The 25,992-nt window shown below is 32.0% G+C and overlaps 1 long non-coding RNA gene across 1 annotated transcript in view; it reads right to left on the reverse strand.

Annotated features, from left to right (window-relative positions):
• Window positions 1-1,354: 1,354 nt before the first annotated feature.
• Window positions 1,355-25,992, reverse strand: part of LOC143046787 (uncharacterized) — a 28,651-nt gene continuing 4,013 nt past the window's right edge. The window contains exons 3-4 of the long non-coding RNA XR_012969277.1: window positions 5,436-5,618; window positions 1,355-1,765 (exon numbers count right to left, since the gene is read on the reverse strand). This is a non-coding gene — a long non-coding RNA (uncharacterized LOC143046787). The remainder of the gene's footprint in view (window positions 1,766-5,435; window positions 5,619-25,992) is intronic.

Here is a 25,992-nt window from a genome sequence, read left to right on the forward strand (position 1 = left end):
TTTGCATGGTGATGGCCATTGTCTGATAATTTCCTGCTTTAATATTTATCGAACATTATGAGGATGTACTATAGGAGCAAACTGTGTTGTAGTTGGATAGTGTATTGTTGGCCGTTGTAAATGGCTGGTGAAAAACAGGTGCTGTTGTTATTGACCGATAAATAACAGGTGATGCTGTTGTTATTGACCGATGAAAAACAGGTGATGATGTCGGTATTGGCCGATGAATAACATGTGATGATGTTGTTATTGACCGATGAATAACAGGTCATGCTGTTGTTATTGACCGATGAATAACAGGTGATGCTGTTGTTATTGACCGATGAATAACAGATGATGCTGTTGTTATTGACCGATGAATAACAGGTGATGCTGTTGTTATTGACCGATGAATAACAGGTGATGCTGTTGTTATTGACCGATGAATAACAGGTGAGGCTGTTCTTATTGACCGATGTTGTTTATGGCTGGTAATAAACTAGTGGTTCTGTTGTAAAGAAAATATTTGTGAAAAAAATATGCGCCTCACGACAGCTTCGCCCCTACAATGACAGTTATAATAAACACGAGGTATTAATCAAATCGTTGGTTTTTATTGTTTGAATTGTTTCGCATTAACATGTCAGGAATATTTATTGCTGCCTATACGGTATGGGTTTTGGCTCATTTATTTTGTAAGTCTGTACTGTGACCTATATTTGCTCTAGTCAGTCCACTCCATTTAGACTCAGGTTGATAGTTGTCTCATTGGCAACCATATTACATTCCCGTATTTTGCATAACTTAGATTATGTATAATTTGTGACTTGGTCAACCCCAAAAGAACGTTGTTCTGAACATAAGTTAGTCATAATGGTTTATACATCAATGCAATCCTGTATACTTTTAAGCAATTACTTATTTCATGAAATTTACCTTAAACATTTGGAAATGTTTGGAAAATTGGTACGATTTCATAAAAAAAACTCCTTTAACTTATCAAATATGTTGTCAAAGAATATATTCTTGGTGTCTATCTACAAGCATGACATAAGTAAATAATGTTACTGTAATATTAAAAGGATCTTGATTGTAGTCAGTTGGGAAAGTTTGGTACCAATTTAAATTTTGATGTAAGACTCCTATTTTGTCAGATTTTTGGAGTATATACGGTAAACAGAGTGAATCACGTTTGATATCTGTTTTATTTCATACCATAAACATTAAAAATGTTCCATGGAGGTAATAATTTAAATGTTAGTCTTATCTCCAATTCAAAATATTTTCATCTACATCATGATTTCCCTCAAAACATATTGTAGATATAAAATGGCTGTTAATCCAATTGGTCAATATTGATTAACAATGGAAGAAAAACACACTGTAGCTCTTTATTCTGTATACTAGACAATACATATCATCTCATAATACTTTTTCAGAAACAATTCTGTTTTCGTGGAATATTCCACTGTTTTATGATGATTCTTTTTTTTTAAATTGACAGTTATATAGAAAACTTGCAGAATGATTGCACAATTTATAATTAATGTAAGAAATCATTTTGAAACAACCTCACAAATATAACGTATGGCCCTGGTACCTTCTATATCCTCGTATTTATAATCTTCAGTTGGATTTAAGGATAAGAAATTTAGTGCTTCATGCGGCATATCCATTTGAGAAATAGAATCCCAGTCCAAATACGTTATTTCCTTTCCATCCTTTCCAATAAATTTACCTTCTTCTGCTTCATCTGTACCGTCAATATAAAATGGTTCGGGGGGATCTGCAAAAAACAGAATGGAGGGAAATAAAAACAATTATTCGAATAAGATGATACTTACTAATAATAATTCTTTATTCTTTATATTTTTCGATGGACACATGATGACTTTCGAAACTACTTGGCGTATTACTCGTCTGATTGAATTTACCTTTCTCAGACAGAACATCATTTACTATCAAATTAACCTCTTAATATGGCAAATAGTTATTAGAATAAACGCATTTTGTGAATATAGAAAAGTAATTGTTTTTAATTGAGTGGATGCAGTTTCATATTGTGTTGTCATTTCATTTTTTTTTTGGAATTCAATTTAGAAAATATATAAAATTTGTATTTTATTTTCGTATTATAGATGTGCACATGTTTGTCAGTCAAATATTGTGAATTAACTCAGAAGATCAGGGTATATCATGTTCTAGTTTTGTCATTTGTCTTTACTGTTATATAATTGTGACTTTTATCCATAAACTTGAATTTTTAAATATGTATTGGTCGACAAACGAGTCGGATTCATTTGATCCTGTCTTATACTTTCCTTTCGTATAAAAGCAACCCGTGTAGTTTAACAAATTAACAACACATGAAAAGTGACAGATTGTGACATATTTGATAGATTTTTCATATTTAAGCTTGACGTAGAGCGCCTTTAATGACAAACTCAGTTCCAATCTTTCCCATAACTATTTTAATCGACTGAAGTAGACACTTAAGAGGTTAAAAAGTGTCCAAAATCTTTCATCAGATGGACCTGAACTTTGAGGCCAAAATATAGTATCTGCCCTTACCGGACTAACTTCTTTGTTCAGGAACAGGTGGCACATTGTATCAGGCTTATGTTTTTAATGTTTTTTGTCTTTAGGAATTATTATTTATAAAAATTAACGACAGTCTGAGTGCTAAAAATATATAAAAAATAAAACAATCAATGACACAGCAACCAAGAAAAAAGGAAAACACTTTATTTTATTTTAGTTATATTGAGGAAGTACACTACTAATTCATGGCTCCATTGCTTTCTATATTCAATTCCACATTTTTAAGCAGGCACAGCTCATTTGTTTTAAGTTCAAATAAAGTGACAATCATTGCATGCCAAAGCAATACTTTATAACGTCTTGTACTGAAATAAAATCCAACATACCTAGCATATAAGAAAGAACTGGTTCCCAGTACCTCAGATCTGACAAACAGGCAAAATGTAGCCTCTTTTTTCGTAATTTCATGCATTTTTAATTTTTTTTTTCAAAATTACAAGTCAAAAAGTGTTCTACAGTTATCGCCAGATATTCAGGTTTCATATGTGACATTCTTTTTTCTGAGGTTCACTGTATAACACCAAATTTAAGTGAATGCAATATTTTGCACCAAAACTTTAGAAAATGAACCATATGATCTTAGGTTAATCAAATATTCAGGTTAACATTTCACCTTATAATTTTGATTTCACAAAAGCTTTTTCAACATTTCATGTCTGTAATGAACTAATTTTATAATCAATCAGTTCTAATAACATGCGATGTAAAGTACTAATTAATCATCATGTCAATACATTTATTCTTCTGAGAAAAATTATATTGCATGATCCAAAGAAATTATATAAAAATTATCGGATATTATTGAATTGATAACAATAAAAAATCCTTTTATTTCGTCAAATTATTGATAGGGCAAATAAGGTATAGTCAATAAGACACAATTCCATCGACCCCTACCCCCCCCCCCCCCCTCTCCTTCCCAAAAAAATAAAATAAATAAGCTACAATGAACAAAGAATAGCCGACAATTGCAATTCCGTTGCATATTAACAGTAATGACTCGTCATTAGGACTAAGCTAGATCTTAATCACGACTAAGTAATTCGTCAGAACGATTAGGGTACTCAATTGGTCAATTGTGGATCGTTAAAACGATTAGCTTAATTGTTTTAACGAGTAACTTAGTCTTGATTATGAGTAACTTTAGTCGGTACAACAAACTACAAAGTCGTGATGACGAATTAAACAACACACTAACAATAAATGGCTTCCGTATACTGTTGCACACACACTTTTGTTTTCCTTTTTAACTTTTTAGAAATACATAATGATTGCTAAAATCATTGTGTAATTTGCTATATAAGCATTATATTTAACACCGTATATCGTCAAGTTATTGAAATTCCAATGGGAACTAACTGTGCACCACTTATTGTGGACCTTTTTTGTATTGTTATGAGTTACAATGTATGACTAAAATCAACAAAGACCCATCGAAACAACATTTGATACAAAAATTTATCAATACATTTAGATATTTGGATGATATAGTGGCTCTCAATAATGACGAATAAAGTATGTATACTAAAGAAATTTATCCTGTTGAACGTACTTTAAATAAAGCTAATATTAACAATGGCCACTGCCCTTTTCTTGATCCTGATCTTGATATCTGATAACGGGAAGCTTAATATATAAAAAAAAATTGGATAAAAGAAATGATTTTTCATTTCCTATCGTTAATTATTCATTTTTAGATGGTGACGTTCCCTTTTCACCATCTTATGGTGTTTATATATCTCAACCTGTACGATTCGCTCATGTATGTAACAACGTGTCAGATTTTAGCGAGAGAGAGTTATGTATTACTGAAAAATTATTACACCAGGGTTTTCGATATCACGAACTAGTCAAAACTTTTACTTAATTTTATCATCGGTATAAGGAAATAATTTGTAAATATAACTCAACCTGCAGACATCTTATACGCTCAGGCATTTCACATCCAATCTTTTATGGTAATATTCTTAACAAAACACAAAAATGTCAGTATTCACCTCAAAAGGTAACAAAACCTTTAAACAGACTAATTAAGAAAGGATATTGTTACGATACTGTTGTCAGGTCATTAAAGATTGCATATTTTGGCTTTAATATTGATTCACTTATAGGGTCTTTGCATCGGAAATAAACACATTTATTCTAAAACCAGTTGTTGTCATGAAACGGGTTATGTTCTCCTCATATATTTCATGAATACCAAACCCCTAACAGGAGGGATTGTGCCTGATATTCATATGATGAAACTTTCAATCAGTTTAATTGAGGTTTGGAGCTGTCATGTCAGTAACTGTTAGTAGTCTGTTGTTATTTATGTTTTATTGTCATTTTATTGCCATTTTGTTTTTTTGTTTTTTTTTTATTTCATATTCTGACATCGGATTCTGACTTCTCTAAAACTGAGTTTTACTGTGCGTATTGTTGTGCGTTTGTTTTTTCTACATTGGCTAGAGGTACAGTGGGAAGGTTGAGATCTAAAAAAAAAAACATGTTTAACCCCGCCGCAATTTTGCGCCTGTGCCAAGTCAGAAGCCTCTGACTTCTGTTAGTCTTGTATGATTTTTAATTTTAGTTTCTTGTGTATAATTTTGGAGTTTAGTATGACGTTCGTTATAACTGAATTAGTATACATATTTGTTTAGGGGCCAGCTGAAGGACGGATCCGGGTGCGGTAGTTTCTCGCTACATTGAAGACACATTTGTGGCCTTTGGCACATTCCCTATTTCCATTCTCAATTTTATACAATATATAACTTATATTGTCTAGCTCGAATGTACACAATATATAACTCTTGAATGTAACAACCATGTACAACTCATATTGTCTAACTATGAAAAAAACATCTTATACTTACTGATCATTTTAGTAAGCTCCTGTACGATGAAATCATGTTGATTTTGATTCCGAATTGTGACTAGTCCACCATTTTCTAAAGACTCACATTTAAATTTAGCAGCATTCAAATTTAAGATATCTGCAGATATTTTTACACATAAATTGGTTTTTCTGTTGTAAGTATAGTCATCTGGACAATTTGCTGAAAAATTATAAGACAGTTTTTGTTTAGAAGTATATGTACTGTACTATAAGTAAGATTCTGTCATTATGGAAACCAACGTGCTGCAAAATTATGTGTTGGTCCTTTTATGTAAACATGAGTTCCTTTCAAGATTTTAAATGTTACTTCTTTCATATTTTTTTTATAAGGCCGTATTATTATTTTCTGTATTTATGTCTTCTTATTAAAATATACCATGGTTGATGCAGTTTCATCATACATATAAGTGCTACCCTATATAACCAAGTCAATAATCCTGACCACGTGATTTAAATTAGATACATTATGACCTTTAAATGCTGGTCTGATTATTTGAAAAAGGGATCAAATGTGAGAAACAGCAAGTTAGCACAGTGAGATTTGTTAGGAAAGGGAATGTTTTTACGTAAAACGTGCGATACATTCTGTGTGAGATTTAATGTTGGAACAGGTTTCTCAATAGATAGCTATGCCATAGACTGATAACTGTGTCTGCAATGGACGAGAACAATACACCCATTACCTGTTTCTGATTAACTTTGAATAGTTTCATTAACAAACCTCATCTATACGACTGAAACTATCAAGACAACATTATATGCAATTATATTTTACGCTCGTAAAGTTAAAACAGTATTTTACAAATAAATTGAGTTTTAGTGAGCAACTGTAAGGCCTTTGTAAGCCATCTCCATAAAAATATTATAAATTATAAAAATTTAGATCTTTGACCGAAACTGCAGCATTTAAAACCTTCTGATATTTATAACTTCAGCGCGAACGTATATCAGTACAACAAAACAATGATTAAAAACAAGTAAATACTACGAACAGAACAATTAGGACCATATTAAAGGTTAAATTATGATCAAATGTTGATTTAATGTAGATTAAGCTTTCAATTTTGATAGATAATAAAGTTTGGTCACATCATACATACACCTCTAAAAAGATAATACAAAAGTGAAAACTTCTATTTCAATTTCGGTAGAAGTGATCATGTAGAAATTAATTGTTTTTGAACTTAACTTGAATCGTCATGGCCTAATTATTAAGCCCTCATTATATTTTATAAAGTCTGCTACGAAGACATTTGTACAATTTTGGTTGCTTGATTTCAATTATTGTCACGTTCCCCAGTTAGTTGCATGGGTTGCTCACTAAATTTTGTCAATATAACGGTACCATAAACGACTGTTTTACAAATAGGAGATTAAACTAGCTATAAACCACGTTTAACCCACCATTTTCATCGGGAAAAGCCTGCGCCAATTTGGGAATGCGGCAGTTTATTTTCCGGTGTTTCCGTTGGTTCACACGTTTGATTTGTCAGCTTTTATGGACTTCGGTATAATTTTTTATACATTTTGGAAATTCAGTACAATTCGATCTCCTAATTACAGTACAGTACAGATTGAAATTTTGATATCTACTAGTTGACATTGTGAAATCCAGATTTGTACCAGGACGGTTTTGAAATGTACTAGATATTCTAGTTGGATTCAGATTATTACTTTAAAAAGGATTATATAAATGTTAATTGATGTTGCTTGCTTAGAAGGAAAATAATGTAAATCTGTTAATAATTCAATACCTTTACAAATAAAATCTGGTAATTTTTTTTAATTCTTTGATTATTTTAATTTAAAATAACATTTGTTAAAAACTTTTGTTTTACATCATTTGATCAGCTGACAATTATGTCCTTACGATATGTACAATAAACTGTATTCCATTTGTTGTACAGTTTCAAAAATATACCAACTAATAATCGTCAGAGAAGTTCCTATTGTTGTTAATTGTAAAATCAAGGCACTGCCCTTTTCTCGATCTTGATATCTATATCACTAATGGAAAGCTGAATACTAAAATTTATGATAAAAGGGATGATTTTTCATTTCCTATCGTTAATTATCCGTTTTTAGATGGTGACGTTCCCTTGTCACCATCTTACGGTGTTTATATATCTCAACTTGTACGATTCGCTCGTGTATGTAACAATGTTTTAGATTTTAACGAGAGATATTTATGTATTACTGAAAAATTATTACACCAGGGTTTTCGATATCACAAACTAGTCAAAACATTTACTAAATTTTATCATCGGTATAAAGACATTATTCGTAAATATAGCTCAACATGCAGACTTTTAATACGTTCAGGTATTTCACATCCAATTTTTTATGGTAATATTCTTTATAAAGCACAAAGGTGTCAGTATTCACCTCAGAAACTTACAAAACCTTTGAATAGACTTATTAAGAAGGGATATAATTACGATACTGTTGTCAAGTCATTAAAGATTGCATATTTTGGCGTTAATATTGAGTCATTGATAAGGTCTTTGCATCGGAACTAAACACATTTATTCTAAAAACAGTTGTTGGCATGACACGGGTTATGTTCTTCTCATATATGTTATGATGGTATGATACTAAACCCCTAACGGGAAGGATTGTGCCTGATGTTCATATGATGAAATCATAATCTTTCAGTCAGTTTAGTTGAAGTCTGGAGCTGGCATGTCAGTTAACTGCTAGTAGTCTGTTGTTATTTATGTATTATTGTCATTTTGTTTATTTTCTTTGGTTACATCTTCTGACATCAGACTCGGATTTCTCTTGAACTGAATTTTAATGTGCGTATTGTTATGCGTTTACTTTACTACATTGGTTAGAGGTATAGGGGGAGGGTTGAGATCTCACAAACATGTTTAACCCCGCCGCATTTTTGCGCCTGTCCCAAGTCAGGAGCCTCTGGCCTTTGTTTGTCTTGTATTATTTTAATTTTAGTTTCTTGTGTACAATTTGGAAATTAGTATGGCGTTCATTATCACTGGACTAGTATATATTTGTTTAGGGGCCAGCTGAAGGACGCCTCCGGGTGCGGGAATTTCTCGCTACATTGAAGACCTGTTGGTGACCCTCTGCTGTTGTTTTTTATTTGGGCGGGTTGTTGTCTCTTTGACACATTCCCCATTTCCATTCTCAATTTTATTGAATATATAAATTTCACGGAGAAATTATTGTCAACAGGAGTCAAGTAAAAAAGATTGGGCGCTTAAAATTTGAAACATTAATCTTTTTGAATTAAAATTTGATTGGTTAATTATAAGTTTTCATGCGAGACATTTTATGAAATAAACTTTTGTCACTGTTCACCTTAAAGTGGTAATAATTTCATGAATTCGTTTTTGGTTTCAAATGTTACTATTTTCTCCGTCCTATGTTTTAACATATTGTATATACCAAAAACACTTCAAACTTCAATATTTCACTTACACTTTTTATCTCTGTCCAACATTTTTAGCACTGAAAGTTTAATGAAGCGTGAATACTTGATAATTCCTTTTGATATACCATCTGAGGTTGATGTGCAAGGAGTCGAATCGAGAATAGAGACTTTTTCGAATATCTTGGCGATACAGCTTGTTAATGATATACCGCGGTACGAATTAGGATCAGTCTTGTTTTTATTTCCACCTTTGAATAACGGTATAATTATACTGGTTTTCCAATTAAGAGGAGTATAGCGTGTTTGTATTATTAGGTCGAATAGATTGCATAGGTGTTTTTGCAATGCTTTACCACCGTATTTTACATGCTCATATGAAACGTTGTCTTAACCTGTAGATTTGTTACATAAATTTTTACAAATGTTGAAAATTTCTTCAAACTCAAATGGAATGATTGGAGTTTTTGTTTCCCTTTGCGCTTGTCGTATTTTATTCACTTCATATTTAAAATAAATAAAAATTGTTTAATTTGTTAACTTGCTATCAAACTGAAAGATGGATTCAAACTGGTCCGCCTATGCTTCGCATATTTCACTAGCTTTCGTTTGTATGAGTTATTCCATTTAAATTCAGTTCGCGACAACAAGTTTTCTGTTTAAGTCTACATTTTTAAAACCGACCATATATATCTTTGATCGTTGTCGATAGATTGTTTCAGTCTGTTGGCAATGTTAATTTTACGTTAGTTGTAAGCTTTATCCATTTCATTTCTGTCCGTTTTATATGTTTATAATCAGCAAAGAATTAATCGCAAACCTCAAATATTCATTATTTCATGCGTGAGGGGATCGTTTCTGATTGAGGACATCGTGAATGCGTGAGGGGACGTGGAATCATATCTTTATATCGAAACTATGAGAAGTTGAAAGTTGCCTAAATGTTAGATTGTTCATGAAAAAAGACACATTTGTGTGCATAAAAAAAAATTATGAAATAGAATTTTGAATTAAATTGTTTTATGATATGTTTTACGAAGATTACAAAGAAATAAATCGTGTAAACGATTTAGTTTCTTGCTACAAATAAAAGTTAAAATTTTCCCTATCAGCCCAGTATATATATTTTTTTTACAGAAAAGAGTTATCTCCCCTTGAATTGCTTATTTGAAGAAAAAAAAAGCGGTGACAATTACTCCACTCAAGCACAACCGGAAAATCCTCTCACGGTTTTCATTGCAGAACCAAAATGTTCTGCATGTGTAGATTACCAGCCGTGTTTATATGTTTCACAAATTGCTTATGTGGGAGTGTTTACTTGGCAGCTATTTGAACAGCAACTTGATAGTCTTATAGAAGAGCTCGATATCTTCGATGGTCGCTAGTAGTTACAGCATATGAACAGACCAGAAAAATTGTGAGACTGCAAATGAATAGCCATTAACTGAATTCATTTCTAACGCTTTGGTTCACGAGACTTTGTCAGACATAAAACTTTCGTATAAGTTGTCACTATCAGCCTGACATTATTCAATGAGCAAAGTACTCGCGATAGGCTTGTGATCAGAAACGTTAAATATGCTTCAGTCGGGGACAAGCACATTGTAAATATCTCGTGTATTTTCCGCTATTTGTAACTACTGGTATATGATATATCCCTGTTTTTGGACCATCTTCATAAGATTGAAATGTACATACAGAACCTTTGGTAAAGTCCTGAACATGTAATGATATACTGTTATTTTCAATAAGGAGACTTTCAAAAAATTGACTTCGACGATCCTGGGTAAACGAATATCGTGGTCCACCAATCTTGCAATTGAAATCGCTAAGAATATACACCGTCCCGTACTTTGAATACGAGTTGTACGTGTCCATTAAGTATTCAAGTAGGTTAACGAATGCTTTGTTAGGTTGTGTAATTGCTGGCAAGTATATAGACAGAACAAATATACTAGGTAAAATAGGAATGTTTCAGTTCGATACAACATATCCTATGGCTATAAATAACTAATGCTGTGACATACGGAAATAAAGAGACCAAGATCGCAACACCTCCACATGCGCCTTAACTGTATTTTTCTGGGCAGTGTTATTTGGCGCATTTTCCAAATGCTAAATAGTATTGTTTGTCGATTGAATTAAGGAAGTGGAATTTTGCTTTCCTTAGCCAGCGTTCTGATTAACAAATAACGTCATTCTTATTATCATTTAAACATTCCAGTATATATGGTACCGCGGACATTATTCCACGACAGTTCCAACATGCTATGTTTCAAGCCATTTATGGTTATTCGGTCTTTGTAGATAGAAAAACTGACCATAGAAGCCATTCATTCAGTCCAAAAAGACGGATACCGTATTAAGGTTTCATATTGAGCATCGATATCAAGTTGTGCAGAGGCTGTTCGTCGATTTTATAAAATCAAAATATCATAAATGTGTTACATTAACACCGCTTGTAGCGAGATATTCACGCACAGATTATTCACATGAATTGTGTTTGTCGAAACCACCTACGTAGAATCTGGTTGTCTTGTTGTTTTTAACAAATCCATGAAAATTCTCAACGGTTGTGGGATTACACATGGAAGTTGGAAAATTCACTTGTATATTTGTATTTTGTTTCCAGTTATATTGTTGTTAGTGCTCATGATTTTCTTTTCTTTTGAAGGAGAAGGAGCTGGATTAACAATATTACTTTGTACAGGTATGTCTTTGACTAAAACGGACTAATTTGTTACATCAGAGGATTTGATGTGTTTTGTTTGTGAGTCAACTAGAGTATTTGACAACTGAAAATGGGAATGTTCATTTATGGAATTCCTTTGAATAAGTTCTGTGGACTGACTCAAACCAGATTCGGTCACATTGCTATTATCGAATGTTTCAGCTAAAGCTATAACTTGTTCAGATTTGGATTTTAGGATGTCTGTGTACTTTTTCTCAAAAGTTTTATCAGAAGAAACACAAGAGACCTAGTTGGTAAATATCATGACATTTTCACAAAAAAATACACGATGCTCTTGTGGTTAATATCCTAGGTACTGACGTTGTTTTCTTATCTTATTTAAGGGTTATATAGTGTGTTCTTATCATTAGTCATTGTTGTTACCATAAGGATTCAGTCCACGTTAACGAATCAAATTTGTCAAAATATACAAATTAATGACATTAAATTTTCATTTTTATTTACTCTTAGAATCTTTGAATATGATTTATATTTCATTCTGACCTAAATTGTATGAGGAGAAAAAATGCTTCTGTCTTGGTAGGATGATATTGTACATAGTAGATATTGGAATTCTGACTTGTACCATATACTGGAATTTTATAAGACTTAGTATAGAACAAAATGTCAATTGCTCCTATTAGATATTTAGATTTTAATTTGTACTAAGAGGATTTTAGATCTTACTCATAATTTTGTTGTTTGATTTTGCCATGTGATTATCGACTTTCCCAATTGATCTTCCTCTAAGTTCAGTATTTTTGTGATTTTACTTTTTAATACTACTTTGCGATATACCATACATATCAGTTACTGACTTTCATCATTTTAAAGTGCGCACCCCATTTTTTTAATGTTATCTCGAAAAGACAGCAAAACTTTTACAGTCATTCTTTATAATTTAATTCTAAATTCAATTTTACAGTCCGATATGAGGTTTAAATAGAACAAAAGAACTCGACCTCTTGTGTTTAGAAGGTAGAAAAGTGTAATGAACTTTGTATACAGTTCTCAAGATGTCACAAAAGTTACTTTCCGTAAAGTCATTAAAAATATTTGCATTCACGTTGTTTAATTTTCATATTGTACAATTGTTCACAATGCAACATGCAAACAATCGTTTTTAAAACGACCATAAGTCAAGCTGTTACGTCATTTAGGGGGTCTTCTTATAAACTGCTACTTTTTTTTTTGCTCGACATAGAAAAAATCTGGGAAAAATTACGAAAATTGAGAAATAAATTGTCAATCGTCAATCGTTTAAGGCCATTCCCAAAGTGGCACACCTAAATTTGACATTAAGACGCAACTTCAAAGTTGGATGTTATATGACGGGGTTTTGTTCATTAATTTACGCATCGAACACACCCGTCCTATATATGTAACATCACATGACTTTTAAGTGATTAAAACTATTTTTTTTAAATGATATTTGCATGCTTGACATGTTTTTTTCTTAAACAATTACAATTACACCGACAGTCATAATTTCTGTAATATTAAAAGTTTTGTTACACATTTTGTTACACCTTAGTTATACAGTAACCCGGATTGGTTGACCATTGTGAAGTTGAGTTTTTGGGGTAGCATAGATTTATATCGTTGTATTCCTTTTGTTTGTGTGAACCAATTGTTGTTCGGAATTATTTTTATACATCATTTATTGATCTTGCAATTACTTGTAATTTAGTTTGGGTCTTATTTCTTGAGTGTCATATTTTGGCTATGTTTGTGTTCGATCATACAGTATAATAAGTCGGTAGTTGCCCGCGAATGGATTTTGTTTTAATTTTTTGTGACTCTTTGCTTCTTATTTGTTGATTGCAGTTGGTTTTTGTTTTGTGTCATGTGGAGATATGGTGTGATTTTGTTTTTCTTTTCATGTGTTTGCATCTTAAATTGGGATTGCATGATTTCTTTTGTGCTATATTTTCGATACATTTTTAGTCTATCTTATTGCATCTTACAATTGTCAGACGACATAATGTGACACTTTTTTTGTTCGCCAATATTATTCATACGATTCATATGATTTGAATTTACTATTTATATCTTTTTCTTTTCTTAATAGTTTACCTTCAGTCGAAAATTTGCAAGACATTAAGAGTCTTTACTTATTTAAAAGTTTTACATTAGACTCAATTTTATTATAGTTTATCACATAAAGACTCGATTGTATTATAGTATTTTACTTGAATAACCGTCCCACTGTTAGTTCTTTTGTTAGTTCTTCACAACTCAGAAACAGATTCAAGGATTTCCTTACATTAATTTTTACCTTATACGGTAGCTCACTCTATTTTTCTCATACATGCTCACTATTACAAGTCAAGTACTATAGTAGTACACCGGTGTCTTCATATTTCATGTACTACACATGCGTATATATATTACTCGAGTGTGAAACATTCAACAATAACCTACCAAAGCAAGCCAGTAAACAATCCATCAACAAGGAAGTAAGTTAATCATTTAATTTTAAAGGGGTATGGTTTTCTCGTCTGAGCGCGAACATTTAATGTCCGCCTCCATCAATCAACTATTTGTTTTCTTTCAAAACTTAACACTATAATGTTTTAGAAGATCAGAATTCATAATGTTCTTTTTGGTTTTAAATTTTGCCTGACAACAATATTTTTTCGAAAGAATTTTGGATCAGACGATATTTTTTTTTAATGAATCTTACCGCTCACTCTTTTTCGCAATTTGAATGTTAACTTTTCGTTCCCGTATATAAATAACCAGCACAAAGACTTTCATTAATTTTTTTATATATACATTTGAAGACTTCCATCGCACTGTTTAAACCAATATTCAGTGGCGGATCCAGAATTTTACATGGGGAGGGGGCACTATATTCTTGAAAACGTTGTTCTGATACATACTTACCTCCATGCTATTGTCTCAAGTCTTCAGTCTCTGCACCAAACACTTACAATCAACCAAGCCGTTGCTAAGACGGTGCTTAAAGAGCAGGGGCTTAGGTTAAAATTGTACTTATTAGACAGTCTTTGATAATCTGTTACAGTTTTGTACAAGAGTTAGTCCTTTGTTTTTTTAATAATAAAACGGAACTATTATGATGTTATGGAAAATATCGAGTTTGCTTGATATTGACAAATCAAAAACTCAAGTCACATGGTAATGGTTGGGATGCTTAAACTTTTGACATATTCTGTAAGTTGACAAATGAATATACTAAAGACCTTTTTGGGGTGTTAACATTTACGGTTGACTGGCATATTTTATGTAGAATGTACAACCTGTTTCATTTAAAAAAATGATGATTCTAAAAAATAACGAAAATTAAGCATATGCCCTTCTAACTGTTTTTGAACAGGGCTCCAATTTAAAAAAAAAGAGTTCAGATGATTAAGTTCTTTGAAGAAGGAGAAAGGGGAAAACAATGGCACTGCTATATCATCTCAGAAATTATATAAATTATTACCATCAGTATTACAAGGCTATGAAGGATGCATTCACATCTCTTCTGTTATGGATACGTTTGACAAATTTTGTATATAAATAAAAGAAGTTCCTTTTGTGGCATAACTATATTCATATAGATTATTTCTCCAACATATCTTTATATATTGCTTTCTTTAGTTCAAATTGGAATCTCAGATAAGCATCTGGTACCCTCTTCTCTCAGTTCCATGCCTCTGGTCGACATGTGTACTTCAGAATAATTCCTGACTGTCAGATGTATAGCAAAACTTTCACATAACTTCTTGATAAAACTGCTGTCTTTCTCCTTTTTCGACACTGCAAACAAAAAATCGAACAGGCAGCTAAAGAGGGGGTTGCATCTACATTTTCCCCGTACACACGGATCGGAACTAAGAGCTCTTTCCCGGATCTGGCACTGGATTTATACATCAGATGCGTCACAAAATATAAACATGTTATTAAATATACTAGAATATAAATCGAAAATGTTGAACTATCATTTCTGTCTACGAAACCACAAGATCCTACTTAATTGGCCATGTTTTCAAATCATATCAAATGTTTCATTGGTCTTCATTTGTTAGAAAAATGTACTGCATTAATTGTTAGCTAAATTATCAATGTTAGGTTATTGCATATTCTACAGAGCTGTATCTTGAACTGATGAATTGAAAAAGAGGGGATGGGTATACGTACTAAACTTGTCTGTATTTTCAACATATCTAACAAACATGTGAGAAAAATTAGTTTTAGAATACGAAATATCTCTCTCATTCTGTAAACAGATATTGTAGGATTGTTAAGGTATTTTGGTGTTTTTAAAAGACCCCCCCCCCCCTTTTTTTGTAATAGACACCACAAAAAAAACATTTAGTTAGGATAAAGAACTAATAAACGATAGTCCAATAACGAAGGCTTTAGAGTTTCATATCATTTACATTCAACATGTTTATCGGATTTTGTTTAACTATCAATGTTGAACCATTTTTTTATGAGATTTTTTTTAACTACCAATGTTCAACATTGAAAGTAAACAAAAATTCGATAAAAACTGTTAAATGTAAATGATATGAACATCCGGTCTTATATACACTTTATGGCTATTTGTCCGCCATTACTGGATATTCCACAGGTTCCCGTAAAATTTTGACGTCATAAAACAAAATATATGACGCCACAATGGAAAAGTGATTGTTGTTGACGTCAAAAGTTCAAGCGGCCGGGTCAGCCGGGATTAGCGATAAGGTGTATTAAAGGACAATATATAAGACTTCTGAGGTTCATGTCATTTACATTCAACGGTTTTATCGGATTTGTTTTAATTTTTTACTATGAACCGTTCAATAACAATAGTAAAAAAAATCGATATAAAAACGTTGAATATTAGTGATATGAACCTCCGAAGTCTTATATAATAGCACTACGGTAAATAGAATAATTGAAATTCAGTTAATTGAGTGTGAGAGGCTATTTTAATTAACTTTATGAGTGAGTATTATATAATGTTACAATGTAACAAACCTATCAAACACACCGTGAAAAATAACATTATCTCCCCTGGAAATGCTTAACAACACGACACAAACAAACTGCTACCTTTTTTGCTCTATATCACATAAATATGAAAACACATTACATAGATAGGGAATACTGTGCTTGTGTACACGTTTGAATGTGTAGGTGGCACACTCAGAACGATCGTCTCTGGGTTATAGAGGATAGCGAAATAAACAAGGGGAGCAATTTTATCGAACCGCATTCCAGACTGTTAAGCCGAAGTAAATCATGATATAAACACGTTGATCACGTCATGGTCACATGACAAAATAATGTCTATGAGCTGATAGGTAGTGCATCCAAAATTAAACTATAACAAGACGTAATATAACTATTGTATAATACTATTATACACCCATTGTGTTTAGAAAACTACCGCAATTTCTCATAACCACCTTTGAGTTATCAACACATGTCAGTTTTCTTGACTTTTGCATCCATTCACGTCACAAAAAGATAGAAATCGACAGCTTAGCATTTATTTCATTGAATTTCTGTAAAACACTTGGTGAGATATTATAAAAAAAATATGAATCTTTTGTTAGACTTTAATCACCCGACAACCCATCACTATTATCTTAATCACAGCAGCATCAATTCAATACATTGATCGAATCAAATAAACAAAAACTGCAGTTAAATTTACATTGATGCAACAACACAATACTTTTATCTGAAATCATATAATACAGAATCATGCGACTTTAGCTTTATCCGTAATTATTCTCCATTATATAATATAACATGCACTGAAGACACTGGTATTTAAGGATTTGTTTTAAACTTAAATTTCTACTAACATGTGAAGAACCAAACTAAATAGAATGATATAATGAGAATTGTTAAGTTCTTGGTTAACCTTTTTGGTGAGTATTCTGACGGGGTCAAACATACTTAAACTTAAATAATCTTTTCAGAAACTAATTACCTAGAATTTTCTTTCTTTAAACTGCTTTATTTACGTTATTTTGGTATGTTGTTTGGTTTCAACACATAAGAGAACATTGTGCTTAAGAATTTAAGTACCGTTTCTCGGTAGATTAAAGACACTTTAAGTGTGCTTTTCTGGATTTAATGAACGTGTCTTTATAGATTACCTTAGCCGTATTTGGCACAACTTTTTGGAATTTTGGTCCTCAATGCTCTTCAACTTTGTACTTGTTTGGCTTTGTAACTATTTTGATCTGAGTATCATTGATGAGTCTTAAGTAGATGAAACGCGAGTCTGGCGTATTAAATTATAATCCTGGTACCTTTGATAACTATTAGGGCAGTGGGAGATTTCAGTTCACTGCAGTTATACATACACTTGAACTTGCAGTGAGGTTTGATCTTTCTCCGTGTTGTATGTCTCACTGTGAATTAAGGATGAAAAACAAAAATAGTACTGATGTCCCTTTGTTTCAGAGTGTGTATGTATTTCGTGTTCTGGTTAAATATATACTATTATTGCCCCATCCATTTTTTATATCGATTGCTTTTAAATGATTGATTGACCATATCGTTTAAAGTACACATTTCACTCGTTTTTACAACACAGAAAATAGATATTTTCTACTCTATTGTTAGAGAAAGACACTTGTCATTAAATGGTAATTTAGTTTAAGTTGTAAATACACGATAAATATCACAAAAGAGAAATGATGCCGGGACAGTAATAATTTCTTGCATCTTATGATAAATAGACTAACGCGGGGAGAAAATAAAATGAATTTGAAAGTAGTTGTCAAAAGTCAAGAAAGAGCACAGTATCTGTTGTTTTGCCCAATATTTATTGAAAATCAGGGCTAAATTTGTTCAAACTGAAATATTTACAAAGAAACAAAATTTTTATATATATAGCAAGAGTCACAGGAATTTATAAAAGTTACTGAAAGTTCTAACTTACAATTAAAGATTTGATTTTAACTTTAAGCAGTAAATTAACAGACCTTTAGTATTATGATGTCCGTTCTTTCTTTTTTACATTCAGTATCTTTTTTCATAGGAAGTAGATATCGTGTATTTAGTTCGTCACTGTTCATGTTTGAATTAATTGTTATACATTTGTCAGTTCGAGGACTTTTATACCTTTCTATGCGGTATAAAAATTTCGCTTATCGTTGAAGGCCTTACAATAACCAAGAGTTTCTGTTTCTAACTTCTACATCATTTGGTCTGTAGTGGATAGTTGGCTCATTGGAAATCATGACACATCTTTTTATTTTTCTATTCATATATAGAATCAAATTCTTAACAGTGTGGACGAGACCATTCGTTGAATGGATTAGATAAGGTTACTGTTTGTCTGATATGCCTAATTAATTCGTTGTTTTTACAAGCGACATTGAAAATAACGTAGAATTGGAGTAAAAAGTTGTGGCGCAAAAGGACGCATTTTTTGCAAACAGATCTCTACCAAAATTACGGGGTCACCAAAGGTTTCCGAACGTCGAATACAAATTGCAAGTAACTCGAAAACAAAATTACTGCAGGCGTATCTCAGAGGTGTATTGATTATTGATGATATTTTGACATTCTCCACCGACAATAGACAGTCAAACAATTTATCATACCGCACGGTTTTAACATTAGATTAGAATTCCACTACCTTCAAAAGTAGTAATGAATGTGTAATCAATAACCTTTTTCGGACTAAAAAGCTTTTTTTACAATTGTCGCTTTCTAAAATGTGTACTGGCTATTCGTCTACATGGTCTATTCGTATCTTTAAACTTTTATCTTGTCTAAAAGTATTCATATTCTAACGAATACACGATAACTTTAAATCGTGGGGCAAAAAAAATAATATAGAAATTTGCGTACTGTCTTTTTCGTACTTATATAGGACTGTTAAAAGCTACATGTATTTGGACCTAGCTACAACTTGCATTTATTTTATGAGATAGTTATCTTTAAAATAAATATCTACATATAATCGATTGTTGAATAAATTTATTTACTGGAAAGCTAGATTTCAAATTATTTGGTCCAACGTTCTACTGATTTAATTTATTTACGTGTGTATGTGTGGGGAGGGGGCATTTAGTTTGTTTCTTATGAACAATTATGAACAATATTTTTCAATCTTTGTGCTGTATTTCATTTAATTCTTATTGATATGAATTAATTTTGTTAACCTTTTTTTCTGTTATGATTGAGGACCGCTTAAAAAGTATGTATCCCTCAAAAACATGAACACATTTAACCAGGACGGGTACATGTATCATTCATTGCCATACTAAGGTTCAAAACTCTGTTTTTCAGTGACCTACAGCTCACTTTTGTTCTTTAAATTGTATCTACGTTTGATAAAGCATACGTTCTATGTTAAGATTAATATAACAAACTGGGCAATTGACCCACCATCCCACTGAATGATTAGCGAGTTAAAATGCAGTCCGGAATGCGGTTCGATAAAATTGCTCCCCTTGTTTATTTCGCTCTCCTGTCAATTCATGTAATTTCTCTACCTCCAATGGTAGACGTTACAACGATGAGTGTCGTCAAGAAAGGTACGATTAAAGGAATCAGCTAGGAATTAGACGATCACCATTGGTATAGGTGAGTTGTTTAATAGTTGTTGCATTGGGATAAATGCATGTTTTGGATTAATTCATAATCAGAAATAGCTGGGAAGGAAAAAAAACGTGTTGCTACGTGAATACGGAAAGGCCGGGACGAATTTCAAAAAAAATATAGAGACGATCGTTCTGAGTGTGCCACCTACACATTCAAACGTGTACACAAGCACAGTATTCCCTATCTATGTAATGTGTTTTCATAATTATGTGATATAGAGCAAAAAAAGTAGCAGTTTTTTGTGTTGTGTTGTTAAGCATTTCCAGATAATGTTATTTTTCACGGTGTGTTTGATAGGTTTGTTACATTGTAACATTATATAATACACATTCATAAAGTGGATTAAAATAGCCTCTCACACTCAATTAACTGAATTTCAATTATTCTATTTAGCGTAGTGCTATTATATAAGACTTCGGAGGTTCATATCACTAATATTCAACGTTTTTATATCGATTTTTTTTTACTATTGTTATTGAACGGTTCATAGTAAAAATTTAAAACAAATCCGATAAAACCGTTGAATGTAAATGACATGAACCTCAGAAGTCTTATATATTGTCCTTTAATACACCTTATCGCTAATCCCGGCTGACCCGGCCGCTTGAACTTTTGACGTCAACAACAATCACTTTTCCATTGTGGCGTCATATATTTTGTTTTATGACGTCAAAATTTTACGGGAACCTGTGGAATATCCAGTAATGGCGGACAAATAGCGATCAAGTGTATATAAGACCGGAGGTTCATATCATTTACATTCAATATTTTTTATCGAATTTTTGTTTACTTTCAATGTTGAACGGTTCAACGGTTCAACATTGGTAGTTAAAAAAAATCCGTTAAAAATTAATGGTTCAATATTGATAGTAAAAAAAAATCCGATAAACATGTTGAATGTAAATGATATGAAACTCTGAAGCCTTACATTATTGGACTATCGTTTATTAGTTCTTTATCCTAACTAAATGTGTTTTTGTGGTGTATATTACAAAACAAAAGGGGGGGATCTTTTAAAAACACCAAAATACCTTAACAATCCTACAATATCTGTTTACAGAATGAGAGAGATATTTTGTATTCTAAACTAATTTTTCTCACATGTTTGTTAGATATGTTGAAAATACAGACAAATGTTTGGTACGTATACCCATCCCCTCTTTTTCAATTCATTAGTCCAAGATACAGCTTTGAAGAATGCAATAACCTAACATTGATAATTTAGCTAACAATTAAATCAGTACATTTTTCTAACAAGTGAAGACCAATGAAACATTTGATATGATTTGAAAACATGGCCAATTAAGTAGGATCTTGTGGTTTCGTAGACATAAATGAAAATTTAACATTTTCGATTCATATTCTAGTATATTTAATAACATGTTTATTTTTTTGTGACGCATCTGATGTATAAATCCAGTACCAGATCCGGGAAAGAGCTCTTAGTTCCGATCCGTTTGTACGGGGGAAATGTGGTTGCAACCCCCTCTTTAACTGCCTGTTCGATTTTTTGTTTGCAGTGTTGAAAAGGGGGGAGAAAGACAGCAGTTTTATCAAGAAGTTATGTGAAAGTTCTGCTATACATCTGACAGTCAGGAATTATTCTGAAGTACACATGTCGACCAGAGGCATGGAACTGAGAGGAGAGGGTACCAGATGCTTATCTGAGATTCCCGTTTGAACTAAAGAAAGCAATATATAAAGATATGTTGGAGAAATAATCTATATGAATAAAGTTATGCCACAAAAGGAACTTCTTTATTTTATACACAGAATTTGTCAAACGTATCCATAACAGAAGAGATGTGAATGCATCCTTCATAGCCTTGTAATACTGATGGTAATAATTTATATAATTTCTGAAATGATATAGCAGTGCCATTGGTTTCCCCTTTCTCCTTCTTCAAAAAACTTGTTTATCTGAACTCTTTATTTTTAAATTGGAGCCATGTTCAAAAACAGTTAAAAGAGCATATGCTTAATTTTCGTTATTTTTTAGAATCATCATTTTTTTAAAATGAAACAGGTTGTACATTCTACATAAAATATGCCAGTCAACCGTAAATGTTAACACCCCAAAAAGGTCTTTATTATATTCATTTTTCAAAGGTTTAAGCATCCAAACCATTACCATGTGACTTGAGTTTTTGATTTGTCAATATCAAGCAAACTCGATATTTTCCATAACATCATAATAGTTCCGTTTTATTATTAAAAAAACAAAGGACTAACTCTTGTACAAAACTGTAACATATTATCAAAGACTGTCTAGTAAGTACAATTTTAACCTAAGCCCCTGCTCTTTAAGCACCGTCTTAGCAACGGCTTGGTTGATTGTAAGTGTTTGGTGCAGAGACTGAAGACTTGAGACAATAGCATGGAGGAAAGTATGTACAAGAACAACGTTTTCAAGAATATACCATGTTGGGGAGCTTTAGTCGGAAATATTGTTTGATTAAACATAGGGAATCAGTGAAGCATGACTGGAGCGAGCTCTCCTAAGCCGTCAGTGTCCCCTTCCCCCCCCCCTCAATGTAAAATTCTGGACCCGCCACTGAATATTGGCTTGAACAGTGCGATGGAAGTCTTCAAATGTATATTAAAAAAATGAAAGTCTTTGTGCTGGTTATTTACATACAGGAACGAAACTTTAACATTCAAATTAAGAAAAAGAGGTAGGGGTAAGATTCATTCAAAAAAAATATCGTCTGATCCAAATTTCTTTCGAAAAAATATTGTTGTCAGGTAAAATTTAAAACCAAAAAAAAATATTATGAATTCTGATCTTCTAAAACATTATAGTGTTACGTTTTGCAAGAAAAAAAATATTTGATTGATGGAGGCGGACAATAAATGTTCGCGCTCAGACGAGAAAACCATATCCCCTTTGAAGTTAAATGATTAACTTACTTCCTTGTTGATGGATTGTTTCCTGGCTTGCTTATGTATGAGAAAAATAGAGTGAGCTACCGTATACGGTAAAAATTAATATAAGGGAACTTTGATATCCTTGAATCTGTTTCTGAGTTGTGAAGAACTAACAAAAAAACTAACAGTGGGACGGTTATTCAAGTAAAATACTATAATACAATCGAGTCTTTATGTGATAAACTATAATAAAATTGAGTCTAATGTAAAACTTTTAAATAAGTAAAGACTCTTAATGTCTTGCAAATTTTCGACTGAAGGTAAACTATTCAGAAAAGAAAAAGATATAAATAGTAAATTCAAATCGTATGAATCGTATGAAAAATATTGGCGAACAAATAAAGTGTCACATTATGCCGTCTGACAATTGTAAGATGCTATAAGATAGACTAAAAATGTATCGAAAATATAGCACAAAAGAAATCATGAAATAACTCAGTGCAATCCCAATTTAAGATGCAAAAACTTGAAAAGAAAAACAAAATCACACCATATCTCCACATGACACAAAACAAAAACCAACTGCAATCAACAAATAAGACGCAAAGAGTCACAAGAAATTAAAAAAAAATCCATTCGCGGGCAACTACCGACTTATTATACTGTATGATCGAACACAAACATAGCCAAAATATGACACTCAAGAAATAAGACCCAAACTAAATAACAAGTAATTGCAAGATCTATAAATGATGTATAAAAAATAATTCCGAACAACAATTGGTTAACACAAACAAAAGGAATACAACGATATAAATATATGCTACCCCAAAAACTCAACTTCACAATGGTCAACCAATCCGGGTTACTGTATGACTAAGGTGTAACAAAATGTGTAACAAAATTTTTTTTAAATATTACAGAAATGATGACTGTCGGTGTAATTGTAATTGTTAAAGAAAAAAACATGTCACATGTCAAACAAGCATGCAAATATTATTTAAAAAAATAGTTTTAATCACTTAAAAGTCATGTGATGTTGCATATATATATATATATATATATATATATATATATATATATATATATATATATATATATATATATATATATATATATAGGACGGGTGTGTTCGATGCGTAAATTAATTAACAAAACCCCGTCATATAACATCCAACTTTGAAGTTGCGTCTTAATGTAAAATTTAGGTGTGCCACTTTGGGAATGGTTTTAAACGATTGACAATTCATTTCTCAATTTTCGTAATTTTTTCCAGATTTTTTCTATGTCGAGCAAACAAAAGTAGCAGTTTATAAGGAGACCCCCTAAATGACGTAACAGCTTGACTTATGGTCGTTTTAAAAACGATTGTTTGCAAGTTGCATTGTGAACAATTGTACAATATGAAGATTAAACAACGTGAATGCAAATATTTTTAATGACTTTACGGAAAGTAACTTTTGTGACATCTTGACAACCGTATACAAAGTTCATTACACTTTTCTACCTTCTAAACACAAGAGGTCGAATTCTTTTGTTCTATTTAAACCGCATATCGGACTGAATGTATGTGTTTACAATAGTGTATAATATGACAGTTGTTGTTCATTCGTTTGATGTGTTTTGTCATTTGATTTTGCCCTGTGATTAGGGACTTTCCGATTTAATTTTCCTCGGAGTTCAGTATTATTGTGATATTACTTTTTTTTATAACTGCATGCCATGCAACATAAATTCTAACACACCGCCGAAAACATAATGCTTCTTTATTCCTTTTCTTCATTTGTGTTTACATGTATGGCTCAAAATAAGAATCGACATGTTGTGCATGTAATATATCTTTCTATAGTTTAATTATATTTATAGCTCTGCACATTTATTGTTCTTTCATGTGTTACTTTTGAGTGTGGTTTAAAACAAAATCCTTTTGAAAGAATGTTTAATGTAATGTATCGAAATGTGAAACAAGCGATTATTTAAATTCGCGTTGGAAGCTCTGACAGACTCTGAGAGAGCATAAAATCAGTGTGCATCGATGAAAAAAAAATTAAGGTCTTTCAATGATTCGGTAATACTAAATACTAAATCATTACGGTTGTCCACACTCATATGAGACTACCTCACAAGTTGAAGATGAGACTACCTCACAAGTTGAAGGTAAATGATTTGGTAATATTAAAAACATTATCATTACGGTTGTCAACACTGTTATGAGACTACCTAACAAGTTAAAGGAAAATGATTCGGTAATATTAAAAGCATTATCATTACGGCTGTCCACACTGTTATGAGACTACCTCACAAGTTAAAGGAAAATAATTCGGTAATATTAAAAACATAATCATTACGGCTGTCCACACTGTTATGAGACTACCTTAAAAGTTAAAGGAAAATAATTCGGTAATATTAAAAACATAATCATTACGGCTGTCCACACTGTTATGAGACTACCTTACAAGTGGTGCAAGAAAATTGATACCGTTAATTTTATTACTATCACTGGGTCGATGCCTCTGCTTGTGGACTATTAGTCCCCGAGGGTATCACCAGCACAGTAGCCAGTACTTCGGTACTGGCATGAAAATACGGATTTTTTTTGTGTTATTAAAATTTGCTGTTACAAAATGATAGAAATTATTATAAATTAAGGAATGTATCTCCCTCATGCAAAGCTCTGATTCCTTTCACGGATTTGGCTATACTTTTTGGACCTTTTCGATTATAGCTCTTCATCTTTTATATAAGCTTTGGATTTCAAATATTTTGGCCACGAGCATCACTGAAGAGACATGTATTGTCGAAATGCGCATCTGGTGCAAGAAAATTGATACCGTTAATTTTATTAAAGGAAACTAATTCGGTAATAATGAAAACATTATCATTACGGTTGTCCACACTGTTATGAGACTACCTCACAAGTCAAAGTTAATGATTCGGTACTATTAAAAACATTATCATTACTGTTGTCAACACTGT

The sequence above is a fragment of the Mytilus galloprovincialis genome, chromosome 9, assembly GCF_965363235.1.
Source record: "Mytilus galloprovincialis chromosome 9, xbMytGall1.hap1.1, whole genome shotgun sequence".
Taxonomy (NCBI): Eukaryota; Metazoa; Mollusca; class Bivalvia; order Mytilida; family Mytilidae; genus Mytilus; species Mytilus galloprovincialis.